At 43.3% G+C, this 19435-nt stretch overlaps 1 pseudogene; it reads left to right on the top strand.

Annotated features, from left to right (window-relative positions):
- The window catches only part of LOC142188928 (uncharacterized), a 50685-nt pseudogene that overhangs the window by 14733 nt on the left and 16517 nt on the right, over positions 1-19435 (top strand).

The raw sequence follows: 19435 nt of genomic DNA, 5'->3' as shown, positions 1-19435 counted from the left end.
AAGGGTCCTTGAAAAAATTGATAGCATTTGGACGTCATTTGTGTGATTGTGCACGCAAAAAAAAAAGGATTTTTTAAAAAAATTTTTTTACCAACAATTACATCTGAAAGATATTGTCCCACGGAAAATATTGTATATGTAATGTAATGATTAAAATATATGTCTATAGCGCCCCTTGCTATTCTTGCTATGCATGGGATACTTGTTCAGGTCAGTTGAAAGGGTTTGTGTGTAATCACTCTCGATGTGCTGTTTTGCGAACAACACATCACTATTGCATTGTGTACTCAGTAGGGAAGAGTACAAAAACACAGCTTTTTCAATAATGATTTTATACATTGTCTCTGAAATGCCTCACGTGGGTGGATTTTTGTGGCAGTTTTTGACGCCGGTTTCAAAAGGAAGGAGAAGTTTAAAGGATAAACATTCTCTCCTTTGTATTCGGACCCGGGTTTAGTTATAATTTATTTTACAATTTCTATATGTGTCATTCCAGCGCTTTGGTTGTTTCTAGAGATGGGCTAAATTCTAAAGATTTGTTTAGGTTCAGGTTTAAGTGGTTTGGTCTCAAGCTTTGTTTCACATCACGTTTGGTATCAACTACAGGTTTAATAAACTAAAACAGAGTGTACAGCATGCTTTGGGCTCCTAGGACTATATATCTATAATACATAGTGTATGACATTGTCAGGGCTCCTAGGACTACATATCTATAATACATAGTGTATGACAGTGTCAGGGCTCCTAGGACTATATATCTATAATACATAGTGTATGACACTGTCAGGGCTCCTAGAACTAGTGTATGACACTGTTAGGGCTCCTAGGACTATATATCTATAATACATAGTGTATGACACTGTCAGGGCTCCTAGGACTATATATCTATAATACATAGTGTATGACACTGTCAGGGCTCCTAGGACTATATATCTATAAAACATAGTGTAGAATACTGTTAGGACTCCTAGGACTATATATCTACAATACATAGTGTATGACACTGTCAGGGCTCCTAGGACTATATATCTATAAAATAATAATAAATTTTATTTATATAGCGCCAACATATTCTGCAGCGCTGTACAATTTGTAGGGTTCAAATACCCTTTCCTGGGCGCCTTTCCTAAGTCCAATCAGTTTAATTAAACACAACTGGACTCCAATGAAGGAGAAGAACCATCTTAAGGAGGATCAGAAGTAAATGCACAGCATGTGAGATAAATATGGAATAAGGCAGGGGAATACTGGAAGGCAATCCAGTAGGAGAAGATGGTGGTGCAGTAGGATGGATTCTCTGGAGTGTCAGCCATAACCTCTTCCATATTCTGAGTTGCCTCCTCAAGCTGTTCCTCTATGTTGGGGTGATCTGTAGACTTCCACCATCTCGGTAGGACTGCTTTAGCAGCCAGCAGGAGATGACAGGAAAGGTTTTTTTTATATATCGAGGAAGGGTCATGTTAAACATGTACAGTGGTGGCCAAAAGTATTGGCACCCCTGCAATTCTGTCAAATAATACTCATTGTCTTCCAGAAAATGATTGCAATCACAAATTCTTTGGTACTGTTATTTTCATTTAATTTGTCTTTAATGGAAAACCACAAAAAGAATTGTCAAAAAGCCAAATTGGATATAATTCCACACCAAACATAAAAAAGGGGGTGGACAAAAGTATTGGCACTGTTTAAAAAATCATGTGATGCTTCTCTAATTTGTGTAATTAACAGCACCTGTTACTTACCTGAGGCACCTAACAGGTGATGGCAATAACTAAATCACACTTGCAGCCAGTTGAAATGGATTAAAGTTGACTCCACCTCTGTCCTGTGTCCTTGTGTGACCACACTGAGCATGGAGAAAAGAAAGAAGACCAAAGAACTGTCTGAGGACTTGAGAAGCAAAATTGTGAGGAAGCATGAGCAATCTCAAGGCTACAAGTCCATCTCCAAAGACCTGAATGTTCCTGTGTCTACCGTGCGCAGTGTCATCAAGAAGTTTAAAGCCCATGGCACTGTGGCTAACCTCCCTAGATGTGGACGAAAAAGAAAAATTGGTGAGAGATTTCAACGCAAGATTGTGTGGATGGTGGATAAAGAACCTCGACTAACATCCAAACAAGTTCAAGCTGCCCTGCAGTCCGAGGGTACAACAGTGTCAACCCATACTATCCGCTGAAATGAAAAGGGACTGTATGGTAGGAGACCCAGGAAGACTCCACTTCTTACCCAGAGACATAAAAATGCCAGGCTGGAGTTTGCCAAAACTTACCTGAGAAAGCCAAAAACGTTTTGGAAGAATATTCTCTGGTCAGATGAGACAAAAGTAGGAAAAGGCCTCAACATAGAGTTTACAGGAAAAAAAAGAGGCCTTCAAAGAAAAGAACACGGTCCCTACAGTCAAACATGGCGGAGGTTCCCTGCTGTTTTGGAGTTGCTTTGCTGCCTCTGGCACTGGACTGCTTGACCGAGTGCATGGCATTATGAAGTCTGAAGACGACCAACACATTGTGCAGCATAATGTAGGGCCCAGTGTGAGAAAGCTGGGTCTCCCTCAGAGGTCATGGGTCTTCCAGCAGGACAATGACCCAAAACACATTTCAAAAAGCACTAAGATTTCTCTTGTGCATCCCCCATACTCTGGAACTCCTTACCACGACACATAAGACTGACCCGACACAATCACAGGATTCAAGAAGGCCCTGAAGACTCACCTATTCAGGAAGGCCTACAACCTCCAATAACACTATTGCCGCGCCGCCATCTGTACAGTCTCCCCCCTCTCCTTCTGTCTCTACCCCCTTCCCTCACAGATTGTAAGCCCTTGCGGGCAGAGCCCTCTACCCCACTGTGCCAGTCGGTCATTGTTAGTATTATATCTACCTGTATATTTTGTGTATTGTATGTAACCCCCAAATGTAAAGCACCATGGAATTAATGGTGCTATATAAATAAATAATAATAATAATGAAGCTATAAGAGCAGAACTTGATCATGTGAATTGTTGACTCCTCCCACATGTGACATCATCAGAGGTCCTGTAACCATGGCTGATGTAAGGGGAAGGCAGGATTATAGGGGGAGGGTGGGAAGTAGATTTATTATTAACCCTTTTAGGACAAGACAGTTTTGGGAACTATATTAAAATCAGAAAAAAGTCTCCAAAAAGTGTCACTTTTTAAAGAGGACCTTTCACCTCCTGCGCACTATCAGCTTTCCCATTCTGTGCCCCCAGTGAAGAGCTATCGGTGCTGATACCGTAGCTCTTCACTGTCAGAAGGGCGTTTCTGACAGTCAGCGTCACAGCAGTGTCTATAGTGATAAGGTCATAGTCGCGTTTATGACTAATTGACCCTTAATCTCGGGTAACTGTCGTCATCCTAATTAATAAGGCTTTGTTGGTATTCAGTCTTTCCTCAGCTTAAAATTGTATACTGACGCACTTTTTATTGAGAACACAGAGTTAAATAGTAGCAGAGAAAGGAAGTGATATAACAACAACGTAAGTTTTCATATTCATCCCTGATGGGTATGGTACATCTCAATCAAATAGAAAAAGTGTATGCAGTGCCATATATAGCCCGCTTCTGTGTGTTGACCTTGGGCAGCAAGCCAAGCATTTGTTTTTCTTGCACCCATCTTGGATACAGGTGCCATCTTGTGATATAACATTATAACAGTTTCAAGCATAAGCAACTACATCTAGCATTCAGCTTTAAAGGATAACAATGTTTTTCCTACATTACATAATTATAACCTTCACAGTCCCCCATAAAAACATTGTTATACTTTCTCTAAGTCCCTGGGGCCTATCACCAATCTGGACCCAGACAGATTTGGGGCAGGGGATTTCTTTATCAGGTTGAGACAAGCGACCCCTAATGCGCCACCCCCCTTTATACTCGGACTTATCCATGGTTCAGAAGCCTCCACTAACTGTCCTTTCTTCTCTCACTACTGGACTGTAAGAAAATGCCCCTTCTGATCTTATAAAAAACATATACATTGACTATTGTCATATGAATGTAATAACTATAGACTGGAACATAAAATGTATGATCTATTTTGCTGAAGGAGAAAATCCAGCAGATAAAGTAAAGATACTCTCTTACCACTGGACATCAGGAGTCAGGACTTGTACATCCTCTTTTTGAAGAACTAGTGGAGCACAGTTTATAGAATTATAGGAGAGGACTAGTGGGGCACAGTATATAGAATTATAGGAGGAGGACTAGTGGAGCACAGTATATAGAATTATAGGAGGAGGACTAGTGGAGCACAGTTTATAGAATTATAGGAGAGGACTAGTGGGGCACAGTATATAGAATTATAGGAGGAGGACTAGTGGAGCACAGTATATAGAATTATAGGAGGAGGACTAGTGGAGCACAATGTATAGAATTATAGGAGGAGGACTAGTGGTGCACAGTTTATAGAATTATAGGAGGAGGACTAGTGGAGCACAGTTTATAGAATTATAGGAGGAGGACTAGTGGAGCACAGTTTATAGAATTATAGGAGGAGGACTAGTGGAGCACAGTTTATAGAATTATAGGAGGAGGACTAGTGGGGCACAGTGTATAGAATTATAGGAGGAGGACTAGCGGTGCACAGTTTATAGAATTATAGGAGGAGGACAAGTGGAGCACAGTATATAGAATTATAGGAGAGGACTAGTGGGGCACAGTATATAGAATTATAGGAGAAGGACTAGTGGAGCACAGTATGTAGAATTATAGGAGGAGGACTAGTGGAGCACAATGTATAGAATTATAGGAGGAGGACTAGTGGAGCACAGTGTACAGAATTATAGGAGGAGGACTAGTGGAGCACAGTTTATAGAATTATAGGAGGAGGACTAGTGGAGCACAGTTTATAGAATTATAGGAGGAGGACTAGTGGGGCACAGTGTATAGAATTATAGGAGGAGGACTAGTGGAGCACAGTATATAGAATTATAGGAGGAGGACTAGTGGAGCACAGTATATAGAATTATAGGAGGAGGACTAGTGGGGCACAGTATATAGAATTATAGGAGAAGGACTAGTGGAGCACAGTTTATAGAATTATAGGAGGAGGAATAGTGGGGCACAGTGTATAGAATTATAGGAGGAGGACTAGTGGAGCACAGTGTACAGAATTATTGGAGGAGGACTAGTGGAGCACAGTTTATAGAATTATAGGAGGAGGACTAGTGGAGCACAGTTTATAGAATTATAGGAGGAGGACTAGTGGTGCACAGTTTATAGAATTATAGGAGGAGGACTAGTGGAGCACAGTATATAGAATTATAGGAAGAGGACTAGTGGGGCACAGTATATAGAATTATAGGAGAAGGACTAGTGGAGCACAATGTATAGAATTATAGGAGGAGGACTAGTGGAGCACAGTGTATAGAATTATAGGAGGAGGACTAGTGGAGCACAGTATATAGAATTATAGGAGGAGGACTAGTGGGGCACAGTATACAGAATTATAGGAGGAGGACTAGTGGGGCACAATGTATAGAATTATAGGAGGAGGACTAGTGGAGCACAGTGTATAGAATTATAGGAGGAGGACTAGTGGAGCACAGTATATAGAATTATAGGAGGAGGACTAGTGGAGCACAATGTATAGAATTATAGGAGGAGGACTAGTGGAGCACAGTGTATAGAATTATAGGAGGAGGACTAGTGGAGCACAGTATATAGAATTATAGGAGGAGGACTAGTGGAGCACAGTATATAGAATTATAGGAGGAGGACTAGTGGGGCACAGTATATAAAATTATAGGAGAAGGACTAGTGGAGCACAGTATATAGAATTATAGGAGGAGGACTAGTGGAGCACAATGTATAGAATTATAGGAGGAGGACTAGTGGAGCACAGTTTATAGAATTATAGGAGGAGGACTAGTGGTGCACAGTTTATAGAATTATAGGAGGAGGACTAGTGGTGCACAGTTTATAGAATTATAGGAGGAGGACTAGTGGAGCACAGTATATAGAATTATAGGAAGAGGACTAGTGGGGCACAGTATATAGAATTATAGGAGAAGGACTAGTGGAGCACAGTATATAGAATTATAGGAGGAGGACTAGTGGAGCACAATGTATAGAATTATAGGAGGAGGACTAGTGGAGCACAGTGTATAGAATTATAGGAGGAGGACTAGTGGAGCACAGTATATAGAATTATAGGAGGAGGACTAGTGGAGCACAGTATATAGAATTATAGGAGGAGGACTAGTGGGGCACAGTATATAGAATTATAGGAGAAGGACTAGTGGAGCACAGTATATAGAATTATAGGAGGAGGACTAGTGGAGCACAATGTATAGAATTATAGGAGGAGGACTAGTGGAGCACAGTTTATAGAATTATAGGAGGAGGACTAGTGGTGCACAGTTTATAGAATTATAGGAGGAGGACTAGTGGAGCACAGTATATAGAATTATAGGAAGAGGACTAGTGGGGCACAGTATATAGAATTATAGGAGAAGGACTAGTGGAGCACAGTTTATAGAATTATAGGAGGAGGAATAGTGGGGCACAGTATATAGAATTATAGGAGGAGGACTAGTGGAGCACAGTGTACAGAATTATAGGAGGAGGACTAGTGGAGCACAGTTTATAGAATTATAGGAGGAGGACTAGTGGAGCACAGTTTATAGAATTATAGGAGGAGGAATAGTGGAGCACAATATATAGAATTATAGGAGGAGGACTAGTAGAGCACAGTATATAGAATTATAGGAGGAGGACTAGTGGAGCACAGTGTACAGAATTATAGGAGGAGGACTGGTGGAGCACAGTTTATAGAATTATAGGAGGAGGAATAGTGGAGCACAATATATAGAATTATAGGAGGAGGACTAGTGGAGCACAGTATATAGAATTACAGGAGGAGGACAAGTGGAGCACAGTATATAGAATTATAGGAAGAGGACTAGTGGGGCACAGTATATAGAATTATAGGAGAAGGACTAGTGGAGCACAGTTTATAGAATTATAGGAGGAGGAATAGTGGGGCACAGTATATAGAATTATAGGAGGAGGACTAGTGGAGCACAGTGTACAGAATTACAGGAGGAGGACAAGTGGAGTGCAGTATATAGAATTATAGGAAGAGGACTAGTGGGGCACAGTATATAGAATTATAGGAGAAGGACTAGTGGAGCACAGTTTATAGAATTATAGGAGGAGGAATAGTGGGGCACAGTATATAGAATTATAGGAGGAGGACTAGTGGAGCACAGTGTACAGAATTATAGGAGGAGGACTAGTGGAGCACAGTTTATAGAATTATAGGAGGAGGACTAGTGGAGCACAGTTTATAGAATTATAGGAGGAGGAATAGTGGAGCACAATATATAGAATTATAGGAGGAGGACTAGTAGAGCACAGTGTATAGAATTATAGGAGGAGGACTAGTGGAGCACAGTGTACAGAATTATAGGAGGAGGACTGGTGGAGCACAGTATATAGAATTACAGGAGGAGGACTAGTGGAGCACAGTTTATAGAATTATAGGAGGAGGACTAGTGGAGCACAGTTTATAGAATTATAGGAGGAGGAATAGTGGAGCACAATATATAGAATTATAGGAGGAGGACTAGTGGAGCACAGTATATAGAATTATAGGAGGAGGACTAGTGGAGCACAGTGTACAGAATTATAGGAGGAGGACTGGTGGAGCACAGTATATAGAATTACAGGAGGAGGACTAGTGGAGCACAGTTTATAGAATTATAGGAGGAGGACTAGTGGGGCACAGTATATAGAATTATAGGAGGAGGACTAGTGGGGCACAGTTTATAGAATTATAGGAGGAGGACTAGTGGGGCACAGTGTATAGAATTATAGGAGGAGGACTAGTGGAGCACAGTTTATAGAATTATAGGAGGAGGACTAGTGGGGCACAGTGTATAGAATTATAGGAGGAGGACTAGTGGAGCACAGTATATAGAATTATAGGAGGAGGACTAGTGGAGCACAGTATATAGAATTATAGGAGGAGGACTAGTGGAGCACAGTATATAGAATTATAGGAGGAGGACTGTGGAGCACAATGTATAGAATTATAAGAGGAGGACTAGTGGAGCACAGTTTATAGAATTATAGGAGGAGGACTGTGGAGCACAATGTATAGAATTATAGGAGGAGGACTAGTGGTGCACAGTTTATAGAATTATAGGAGGAGGACTGTGGAGCACAATGTATAGAATTATAGGAGGAGGACTAGTGGTGCACAGTTTATAGAATTATAGGAGGAGGACTAGTGGAGCACAGTGTATAGAATCATAGGAGGAGGACTAGTGGTGCACAGTTTATAGAATTATAGGAGAAGGACTAGTGGAGCACAGTTTATAGAATTATAGGAGAGGACTAGTGGAGCACAGTGTTTTGAATTGTAAATAAATGTAATATCTGATTCACACCAAACCATGTCCATTGTCCATCGTTCCAGTGTATCCACTGTGTCCCCAGTGTCATCTGTTTTGCATCCTTTTTAATACACCTTGGAAAAAATGTCTTTTTTTTTTGTTTGCTTGTGTTTTTCATCCAACCCTCTCGTGTTGTTAATTAATTTTTCTATCTAATAAACAAAACTGACCCATTGATTTCTAGTTATTCCATCTATGTGTCTGACACTGTGATCTGTAGTACGGGGGCACCACAAGGTACAGTTCTTGCCCCATTCCTCTTCACACGGTACACTGCTGACTTCAGGCACAACTCATCCAGCTGTTACTTACAGAAGTACTCCGATGACTCTGCTATAGTCGGCCTTATCACTGATGGCGACGATAGGGAATACAGAGATTTAAACCGGGATTTTGTTGAATGGTGCCAGCAGAACCAGCTCAGGATTAATGCTGGGAAGACCAAGGAGATGGTGGTGGACTTTAGTAAACGGAGAGGTGCTCCGACTCCGGTGGAGATCCAAGGAACATGTATTGAGATAGTCAGGACCTATAAGTACCTAGGCGTGCTCCTCAATAATAAACTAGACTGGGCTGATCACCTGGAGGCGCTGCACAGAAAGGGCCACAGCAGACTCTACCTGCTCAGGAGGCTGAGGGCCTTCGGAGTCCGGGGGACACTTCTTAGGGCCTTCTTCAACTCTGTGGTTGCCTCAGCCATCTTTTTCGGTGTGTCCTGCTGGGGAAGCAGTATATCAACCAGGGACAGAAATAGACTTGACAGGCTGATCAGGAGGGCCAGCTCTGTCCTGGGGAGCCCCTTGGACCCAGTACAGGTGGTGGGTGACAGAAGGATACTGTCTGTGGTGATCTCCATGCGGGAGAACAAATCCCACCCCATGTATGGGACCCTGATGGGACTTGGCAGCACTGTAAGCGACCGTCTGCTTCACCCCAAGTGTGAGAAGGAGCTATCGCAGGTCCTTCCTTCCAACCGCGACCAGGCTGTATAATCTACATCAGACCAAACGAAGAGCTCTCCGCACAGAGAACTAATGATTATGAGGATGACCATGAGGTCTTCCTCTTTCTCTTCTGTTTTTCCTTAGCTGCTATGGACTCCTAGTATATCTTCTCTTCTCATAGCTTATCTGTGTCCAAGTCTGTAATATATTACTCTGTATTATCCTGTATCTGTATTACTATGCTGCTGTAACACGCTGAAATTTCCCCAATGTGGGACTATTAAAGGATTATCTTATCTTATCTTATTGGAACTGACACGTGTTCTGTCCATCAAAGATATTATTAATATGTATATTCACAAATAACCCACAGAATTATTTTTTTTTTACTTTTAAACCTTCTATCGATGTGATGTACAGTCAGGACAATCCACCTTTCAGTGGTAAATGCACTTTGAATGCATTTAAGGCTAAGGACCATGTGACGTCCCATAGCAAAATATCGCCGCAGAAAAACCATGGCAGCAATGTATCGCACGCATTTCTTCCCGCAGCACTTTTAACAGAAAGTTCACAGAGGTTTTTGCATCAATAATCCCTATAAAAAACGTGTAATTATAATTGATATGTAGCAATTTCCAAAACTGCGATGTTTTTGGAAATCAAAGCGTCTCTGCAGTGCATATTTTAGCATAAAGTGGGGATAAGATTCGCTAGAATCCCATCCACTTTGCTGTAACTGTAAAACACCACATTTTTTTCCGCTGCATTTATGTCACATTGGGCCCTGGCCTAAAGAGGTTTTCCCATCTCTCTCTCCCGCCAGTTTGCCTGCTCCCCTGAATTCTCATTTCCTGTATTCTTCAACAAGCTGGTGGGTGGCTTTGACTGTGTGATTGATATGTATAGGTTTTTTTCACTTCTTTCACATCTTCTCCAGTCTCTGTCCCCGGCTGTCACTACTTACCTTACTAGAATATGTAACCTCTCTCTTTCTTCTGGTCTTTCCTTCCTCTTCTCTAATACCCCAATATTGAAGAAATCCTCCCTTGTCCCGTCCTATGCTGGTATCTATCGACCTGTCTCCAATCTCCCATTCATCTCCAAACTCCTTGGTCTTTCCTCACCTAATCCACTCCCTCTCTGCTATCTCTTCTTGACCTTACTATCTAGTTTCTTCTCTCTGCACTACTGGAACTGCCCTCACACAAGTCTCCAATGATCTCCATCAAGCTAAATCTAATGGGGACGATTCTCTTCTTATTCTTCTGGCTCTCTCAGCAACATCTGACACTGTAGACCACAAACTTCTCCTTAGTAATCTTTACTCTCTCTTTGTTCTCCTCCTATGTCTCTGACCGCACATTCAATGCATACTCCATAGGAGTTCATCAGAGCTCAGTTCTAGAACTTCTCCCCTATCTACATAAACAGCGCTGACACATATATGACACACAAAAAGCTCAGCTACATACAAGTTACACACAGACAGCTCCGCTACTACAAGTTACACACAGACAGCTCTATCACATACACGTCACACACGGACGGCTCTGCTACATACATGTCACACACAGACAGATCTATCACATACACGTCACACAGAGGGCTCTGCTACATACACGTCACACACACACAGCTCCACTATTATTATTGTTTATTTATATAGCACCATTAATTCCATGGTGCTTTACATTTGGACTACATACACATCACTCACAGATGACTCTGCTACATACACGTCACACACACACAGCTTCACTACATACAAGTCACACAGAGACGGCTCTGCTACATGCACGTCACACACAGACAGCTCAAGAGACCCATATCACCTGATCACATGACTATGACACCATCAAAGGTCCTTTATCTTCAGCAGCTGATGCTATAACAGCAGGACCTGATCATGTGACTCTTTAACTCCTCCCACACATGTGACATCTTCACAGGTCCTGTCACCACGGTTACTGTACAGGAGGAGGTATATATACAGTTGTCGCTCACAGTCCTGACAGAATTCTAGTTGTCTCAGGACTCGGCTGTTCCTTCCATGGCTGAGATGACAATATTTGCGTCTTTTGCTGTCTGAGGTTGTTCTGGGCTGTTTCCATCCCTCCCATAGAGGTAAATAGTAGTCGGGGCCTTCACCCTACGGTATAAATCACATGATGGCTTTATTCTACAGGTCGCTACAGTTACACTGATACCACATTTATATAGGGTTTAGGTTTATTACTTCTACGCTAGAAAGAACTTACTAAATCATTTCTTCTTGTCTCGTCGTATCCTTTATTTATTCCATGGGATTCTGTGTAGTGATTACATTGTCTCATCTTCTCTCCATTCAGGTTCCTACAATATAGAATCCTCTCAGTATCTTCTATATAAGAGAATATTCCTGATTGATCCATCAAGGATGGAAAGAGACAGGAACAAGATGGCGGAAAGTCTATTAAATCTCACCCTAGAGATCATCTACCAGCTTACTGGAGAGGTGAGAGATTCTGATGATGTCATCATGACATCATTCTTATCTCTAGTAATAACAGATGATAGGACTGGAGAGGTGATGAACTCTGGACATGTATGTAGTGAGATTTATTAATGTGTCTCCCCATAACCAGGAGTACACAGTAGTGAAGAAGACCTCTAGTGGGCGCTGTCAGGCTCCTGGGTATGAAGGATATGGAGGAATCCTGAGCCTAATCCTGGGACCTCCACCCCACCCCCTGATACAGGAGGAGATCAATAGACAGAAGATCCTAGAAGTCATCAACAAGATGCTGGAGCTGCTGACTGGAGAGGTGACACTGCTGGGAATGCTGGGACATTATACAGTAACTGGAGGGGTCGGGGTGATGACTGTATCATTGTGTTGTCAGGTTCCTATAAGGTGTCAGGATGTCGCTGTCTATTTCTCCATGGAGGAGTGGGAGTATTTAGAAGGACACAAGGATCTGTACAAGGAGGTGATGATGGAGGACCACCAGCCCCTCACATCAGCAGGTAATAGACATGACTATATACACATGGACTTCCATTATTTGTATGTACAGAATGATTTCAGTCCTTGTCTGTGTTTCCTACAGGTAGATCCAGTAAGAGGACAACACCGGAGAGATGTCCCAGTCCTCTTCTTCCACAGGATGATCAGGTAGATGGAGATATTCCCTATGATGTGTAAATGGGCTGTGAAGTCCTTGTGGTCAGTCTTGGGTTATCCAGCAGTATTAGATGTTTTATACTTATGTAATGAGAGGTGGAGATGGAGGATAAAGCTGACCATACACATTACATGATGTCTGGATCTTCTCACAATCTTCTGGCTATGGAGACTACAACCCTGGATGTATCTGGTAGAATCTGATCTCCTCCACTGACACTACCTGAAGCAGGTTTAGCCATGCTGAGTATACATTTGTATGAGGTTCTCGTGGTTGTCATTGAGCCGTCATCATCATCTAATATCTATGTCCAGCTTTTCTTGATATCTCCCGCTGTCAGGTCATTTTGGTCGTTAAAATGATTAATGATATTTTAACTCTTTATCTACATTCCCTGATTTTTTTTCCACCTGTTTGTTTACTTTTTTTCATAGATTTTCCATCAGCGTAAAGATCTGGATGATATAAATGCTATAGGCGTAAAGATGAAAGAAGAGCCTTATGTGAGTGGTGATGAGGAGTGTGAGGAGGACATTCCTACAGGGAACCGCCCAGGTGAGGAGTCTCCACTATATAAAGCACAGAAGGGTCACTGATTCTTCTCATTCCCTGTTGTCATACAGCAGCACAATGTGGGGTATTTCTGCCCCTGCGTACTGGTAGGACAGATGGAATATTTTAATCAGCAATTAATTTACATATGCATGACTAGGTCCTATAAGAGGGCACTGGAACCTTCCCCCGTGTGTTTTTTCTGTCCTTCGGAAGGTAGGACAGGTGGGGAGGACTTTGTGTCCTCCTTGACTGGGTTTTGGGGGTTTTGTTACTTCTTTTTGCTACTGTTCTTGCGGCCTACTTCCAGTCGCTTGCTCCACTTCCAGCCTACTGCTAGGCCGTCTGTCCGGTGAGGGGCAGGCCTTGGGCGGTGTTGGTTAGCTCCCGCCCTTGCGGCCAGCTCCTTGCTTGTGTGGCAAGATCTTTATGTTTTATCCCTGCTTTTCTTGCAGGAAGGAACTAACGTTCCGAAACACGTCTGCGTTTTTTTAGGCGGTTTTTTCTATTTGTTTCTCTTCCTGGATACATCCAATTTTTGGTCATTTTATGATGTAGGACTAATAAAAGTTATATTTTAATGGAGAGTTGCCGGACACCCTTTTTTCATATGGAAATTGTACCACACACTCTTGGAATAGAGTGTTTGCCGTGCACCCCGCAAGATCATGGACAAGCAAAGCCTTGGGACTTTATTAACTTATAGGTGAGCTGAACTTAAAATTTTTTTTTTTTTTCTATGTTTTATCCCTGCTTTTCTTGCAGGGTTTCAAGGTTCTGAGCACCTATTTTGTTCTCATTATGTTTTGGAGTGCCCCTTCCGGCACCTTCCCAATAGGGGATCCCTCCTCTGGAGGCTCTGGGCCTTACTAGTTACTAGTTACTTTATTAACTTATAGGTGAGCTGAACTTAAATTTTTTTTTTTCTATGTTTTATCCCTGCTTTTCTTGCAGGGTTTCAAGGTTCTGAGCACCTATTTTGTTCTCATTATGTTTTGGAGTGCCCCTTCCGGCACCTTCCCAATAGGGGATCCCTCCTCTGGAGGCTCTGGGCCTTACTAGTTACTAGTTACTTTATTAACTTATAGGTGAGCTGAACTTAAATTTTTTTTTTTTCTATGTTTTATCCCTGCTTTTCTTGCAGGGTTTCAAGGTTCTGAGCACCTATTTTGTTCTCATTATGTTTTGGAGTGCCCCTTCCGGCACCTTCCCAATAGGGGATCCCTCCTCTGGAGGCTCTGGGCCTTACTAGTTACTAGTGGGGCTTGCTGGCACTAGCCTGTATTTGTGTAGCTGTTGCTTCATTGGTTTGGAGCTTCTTGTGCTATTCAGCCCAATTATTCAAGTGCTGGGTGGCCTTTCCGTGAGTATGCAGTCTTGCTATTATTTTCCTATGGTCATACACTAATGTGTTTCTTTCCGTAGAGTGAGTGGCTTGTAGCCCAGTATGTCTTCTACTACCCTTCCTCTGGAAGACCCTAGAAGACGGAATCTCCTCTAAGAGGAGGCCTGCGTTGAATGCAAAATTCCCCTGCCTGATGGTAGGTTTTTTTCTCACCGAAACCTCCCCCCCCCAGAGGTTTTAAATATTTTTCCTTCCCCTTTGGCCCAGGCTATGTATGGGTCCACTGCCATTCTAGCAGAGGCCCTCCTCCCGAGAACATTTCTACTTGAGACGTTATTTTCTGGGTAAAAGAAAGACTACATGGTGAGTTTTTTCTTTTTTGCTAACCGTCCAGCCGTTGGACGCCCTTTTTTCTCTCTGTTTCCATTACAAGAGCAAAGGACATCAGGGATTCCATTTCCCACATTGCCAAGAAACAGCGCACTGATAGGCGCCCTTTGTCCTTGCCATCGCTGGTGCGATTAACCATGGGCGACCAAACTGTTTCTTTGGACGAGGATGTCAATTCCAGCAGACCCATACTCCCCATGGATAAGATGGGGAAACTGCTGAAGTCCATGCAGTCAGGCGACCAGGATGTTGATGGGGAAGCCTCCTCATCCACATCTGGGGGGCGGAGGGCCTTCCATGTGGATGCAGCCCTAGCCAGGCTGATGGAAACAGAATGGAAACATCCGGAAAGAGCTCATCTACTCTACTCTTCGGCATTTCATCCGCTCCTCACACCTTTACAAAGGTGGGGGCTCCAGTCTCCAGCTTGGTCACTCCCAGTCCTCCAACGTCATCTTCTAATAGCCTCCACCTTCCTGTAGAGGTTAGGTTGGCTAATCAATTGGGAGAAGTCAGAGGTGATTCCATCCACCTGGAGGAAGTTTCTAGGATTCCTCCTGGACTCAGAGACTCTGCAGATCTCTCTTACCAGTCCAAGGAAGTTGAGAATACCGACGGCTGCCCAGTTTCTCTACAAAACTCGGCAGATATCTATCAGGACCGCCATGAGATGCCTTGTCTTGATGTCCTCCTCGGCCAAGGTGGTCCTTTGGTCTTTATGGCATTTGCGTCTCCTTCAGACGGAAGTGTTGAGCGCCTGGAACAGGTCTCGCCAGGGGTTGCACAAGAAAATCTGCTTTTCTCCCAGTACCCGTCTTTCCCTCAGATGGCGGATACACCTGAAAGACAGAAGGTCCTTGGTCCAACCAGAGTGGACCCTGTTGACAACAGATGCATCCCAAACGGGATGGGGAGCCCACTTAGACGAAAGGACTGTTCAAGGGGATTGGAGCAGCTTGGAAGAGGGATCCTCCAATCAGAGGGAACTCAAGGCTATTTACCTAGCACTGATGCACTTCGCCCCATACCTCAAGGGGAAGGCTGGCAAAGTGCGAACAGACAACATGACGTAAGTGTTGTACCTAAACAGGCAGGGAGGTACCAGGTCCAGACGTCTCCTGAAAGTGATGAATCTGATATTTGCCTGGGCCGAGACGAACCTGTCCCAGTTGACCGCTGTTCACATCAAGGACTCTCTGAACATAGTAGCGGATCAGTTAAGTCGAGGTATTACCATATCAGGAGAATGGTCCCTCAATTCCAACGTATTGTCCAGATGTGGGGGCTTCCAGAAGTCGACCTCATGGCAACCCAACTCAACGCCAAGGTGGAGAAGTTCTGCTCTCTGTATCAGGAGGATGATCCCTTGGCAGTGGATGCCCTGTCCATCCCATGGAGGTTCAGGCTGGTTTACATATTCCCGACAGTTCCCATCATTCCCAGAGTATAGATGAAAATAAGACAGGACCAAGTCCAGGCGATTGCCATCATCCCGTTCTGGCTGAAAAGGACTTGATTTGCCCAGCTCATACAGATGAGTCAAGGCATTTACTGGAGGCTTCCCCCCTCTCCCAGACCTGGTCACTCAAGGTGGACAGAGATGTCAGGATCTGGTGAGATTCAACCTGACAGCCTGGAGGTTGACCAGTCCCTATTACTGAATAGTGGACTGTCAGAGGCTGTCCTGAGAACGCTTGCCCATGCAAGAGCGGATTCCACCAACAGGAATTATCGCAGGATCTGGAGGATCTTCAAAGCTTGGTGCTCTGAATGCAGGATTGTTTCTAATAACCCATTGGTGGAATCGGTTTTGGACTTTCTCCAGGACGGCCTAGACAGAGATCTAGCCCCTCTACCTTGAAGGTTCACGTGGCAGCCCTGTCCGCCTATCTGAGGAGGCGTTTAACTCAACACCCTTTAGTTGGTAATTTTCTAAAGGACGGTCCTTTCGGGTCTTTGCGACTCCCCATTTGAGCCGCTAGATCAGGTAGATCTGAAATTCCTGGCCTACAAGACAACCTTCTTGCTTGCGATTACCTCAGCCAAGAGAGTGGGAGAGCTTCAAGTGCTCTCTTCCGAGGAACCCTGTACCTCTTTCTTTGAGAACAGGGTACAATTACGTTTTTTGCCGGAATTCAGACCCAAAGTCCCTTCACTGACAAATCTAAATCAGCTTATATCTTTGCCAGTCTTTTTTCCTGCTCCCTCCTCGCCTGAGGAGGTAAGGCTTCATTCACTTGATTTGGGTAGGTGCTTGCACATCTACCTACAATGTACGCAAGCTTTCAGGAGATCTGGAAATATCCTGATTAATTTAGCAGAGAAATCGAGGGGCCTGGAGGCCTCCAAACCTTTTTTTCTCGATGGGTCAGAGAGACCATCAGGTTGGCTTTCTTCTCCCAAGGTTTTTCTCCTCCAGGTTATCACAGCTCACTCCACGAGGGCTGTCGTAACTACTGGGCGGAGAAGAAGGCAGTGTCTCTGGAACAGATTTGCTCAGTAGCTTCATGGTCATCTCATAACACCTTCGTGAAGCACTATAGGCTGAGCTCACGTGCTTCGGACGCGACGGCCTTTGGCCGTTCTGTCTTGAGCTCTGTAAGTTAAGTTGAGGAAACCCTCCCTAAAGGGATTACTTGACATCTCAACACATTGTGCTGCTGTATGACGACAGGGAATGGTGGTTTATGTAGATAAACTGTTTTCTCTTAGTCATAACAGCAGCACAAGGCTTCCCTCCCTATTATTCATCTTATACTCTTGTATTAACACACAAGGAGGAGGTTCCAGTGCCCTCTTATAGGGTATAGTCATGCATATTTAAATTAATTGCTGATTAAAATATTCCATCTGTCCTACCAGCACGCAGGGGCAGAAATAACCCACATTGTGCTGCTGTTATGACTAAGGGAAAACAGTTTATCTACATAAATCACCATTCTCTGCAAAAAATTTAGGTAGAATATATAAATTCTAAGTCCTGTGAGATTTTCCCGGCTGTATATTCCCACATTCAGCCACAATCTGAACAATATATGGATGGAAATGTTATAACGTTATGGATGAAAATGTTATAACGTTATGGCTGAAGTCTATAATATGATGTAGAAATACAGCTGGAATATCAACAATTTCTTCCTATTTTTTTTTATCTCCTGCTGTCATGAAGGAAAGGCAAATATTTTGGGACTAGGAAACCATTAGTTTGTATTAGAACTATATGAAGTTACTGTGAGTGAACAGAATACAAGACGTAGAGACGTAAATATGGGAAATATCTTCTTGATTGGACTTTTCTGTTGCTGACTCCTTTTTTCTCACAGAGCCCTTAGAACCGATGATTCATGACATTTTAAGGTGTTGTTCCACTTTAAAATCTTTAGCTTTCTCGTCATACTATTATGGCAGATGTCGGGTGTTTAAACATAACAGTCGCTCAGGAGCTGATTTTCGGCATTAACCCTTCAGATGCTTCACTCAATCCTGACTGAGGAACCTCCATATTGGCTAGGATCATCATCCCCCATGACAAGATCTGGGGCAGCCTTTTATTGCCTAGACAACGAGGAGCCTAAACTCATGGATGGTCTTGTCTCTTGGGGCTCTTTGGATCACTAAAATCAATCTCAAGCACCTGTGATAATTAGTTTGCCGGGTGAGCCCATATAATTTCACAAAAACTTAAGCATGATCATCGTACTGTGAAGAGATTTGTGTCTCACTCTGCCCAGACAGGTTCATGCAGATAAAGGCAGAATGAGGAAGGTTTCTGTCAGGAAATTCATTGGATTTAGACAGCAGATTCCAAAATACCATTACAAAGCAAAAAATAGGTATATGAAGCTGCTGGTGCCTCTGGAGTCCCACAAACCTCAAGGTGTAGGATCCTTCAGACTCTTGCAGTTGTGCATAAACCTACTCTTCGGCCACCCCTAAAAAGTGCTCACAAGCAGAAAAGGTTGCAATGGGCCCAGACATACATGAAGACTCATTTTACTGATGAGTGGCGTGCAATTCTGGATGGTCCGGATGGATGGAGCAGTGGATGGGTGGGGATAGCCACCATATCCCAACAAGGATGTGAAGTCAACAAGGAGGTGGCAGAGTCATGTTTTGGGCCAGAATAGGGAGAGATCTGGTAGGACCCTTTAGGATTCCTAAAGGAGTGGAAATGACCTTGCTAAGTAAAGTGACTGGCCGCTTTTTTCCATGGTACAATAAAAAGAACCATGCTTTCTGTAGAAAAACATCTTCATGCAGGACAATGCTCCAACTCATGCAGCATAGAAAATCCCTGCGTATTGGCTGCTACGGGCATAAAAAGTGATAAACTCACAGTTTGGCCACCAACCTCCCCTGACCTCAACCATACTAAGAACCTATGAAGTATCCTCAAGCAAAAGATGTAAGGGCCCCTTCACATGGAGTATATGCTCTGCTGATTCAGACACGTATACACGAGCGCTTCAAAACACATCCCATTCACTTTAATGGGAGCGCGCATAAAGCCGGCTTTACACGCGCTCCCATTGAAGTGAATGGGATGTGTTTTGAAGCGCTCGTGTATACGTGTCTGAATCAGAGGAGCATAAACTCTCTGTGAAGGGGCCCT

The sequence above is a fragment of the Leptodactylus fuscus genome, chromosome 1 (genome assembly GCF_031893055.1).
Source record: "Leptodactylus fuscus isolate aLepFus1 chromosome 1, aLepFus1.hap2, whole genome shotgun sequence".
NCBI lineage: Eukaryota > Metazoa > Chordata > Amphibia > Anura > Leptodactylidae > Leptodactylus > Leptodactylus fuscus.
Note: the sequence above shows the minus strand (reverse complement) of the source record. Positions and strands in the feature narration are given on the sequence as shown.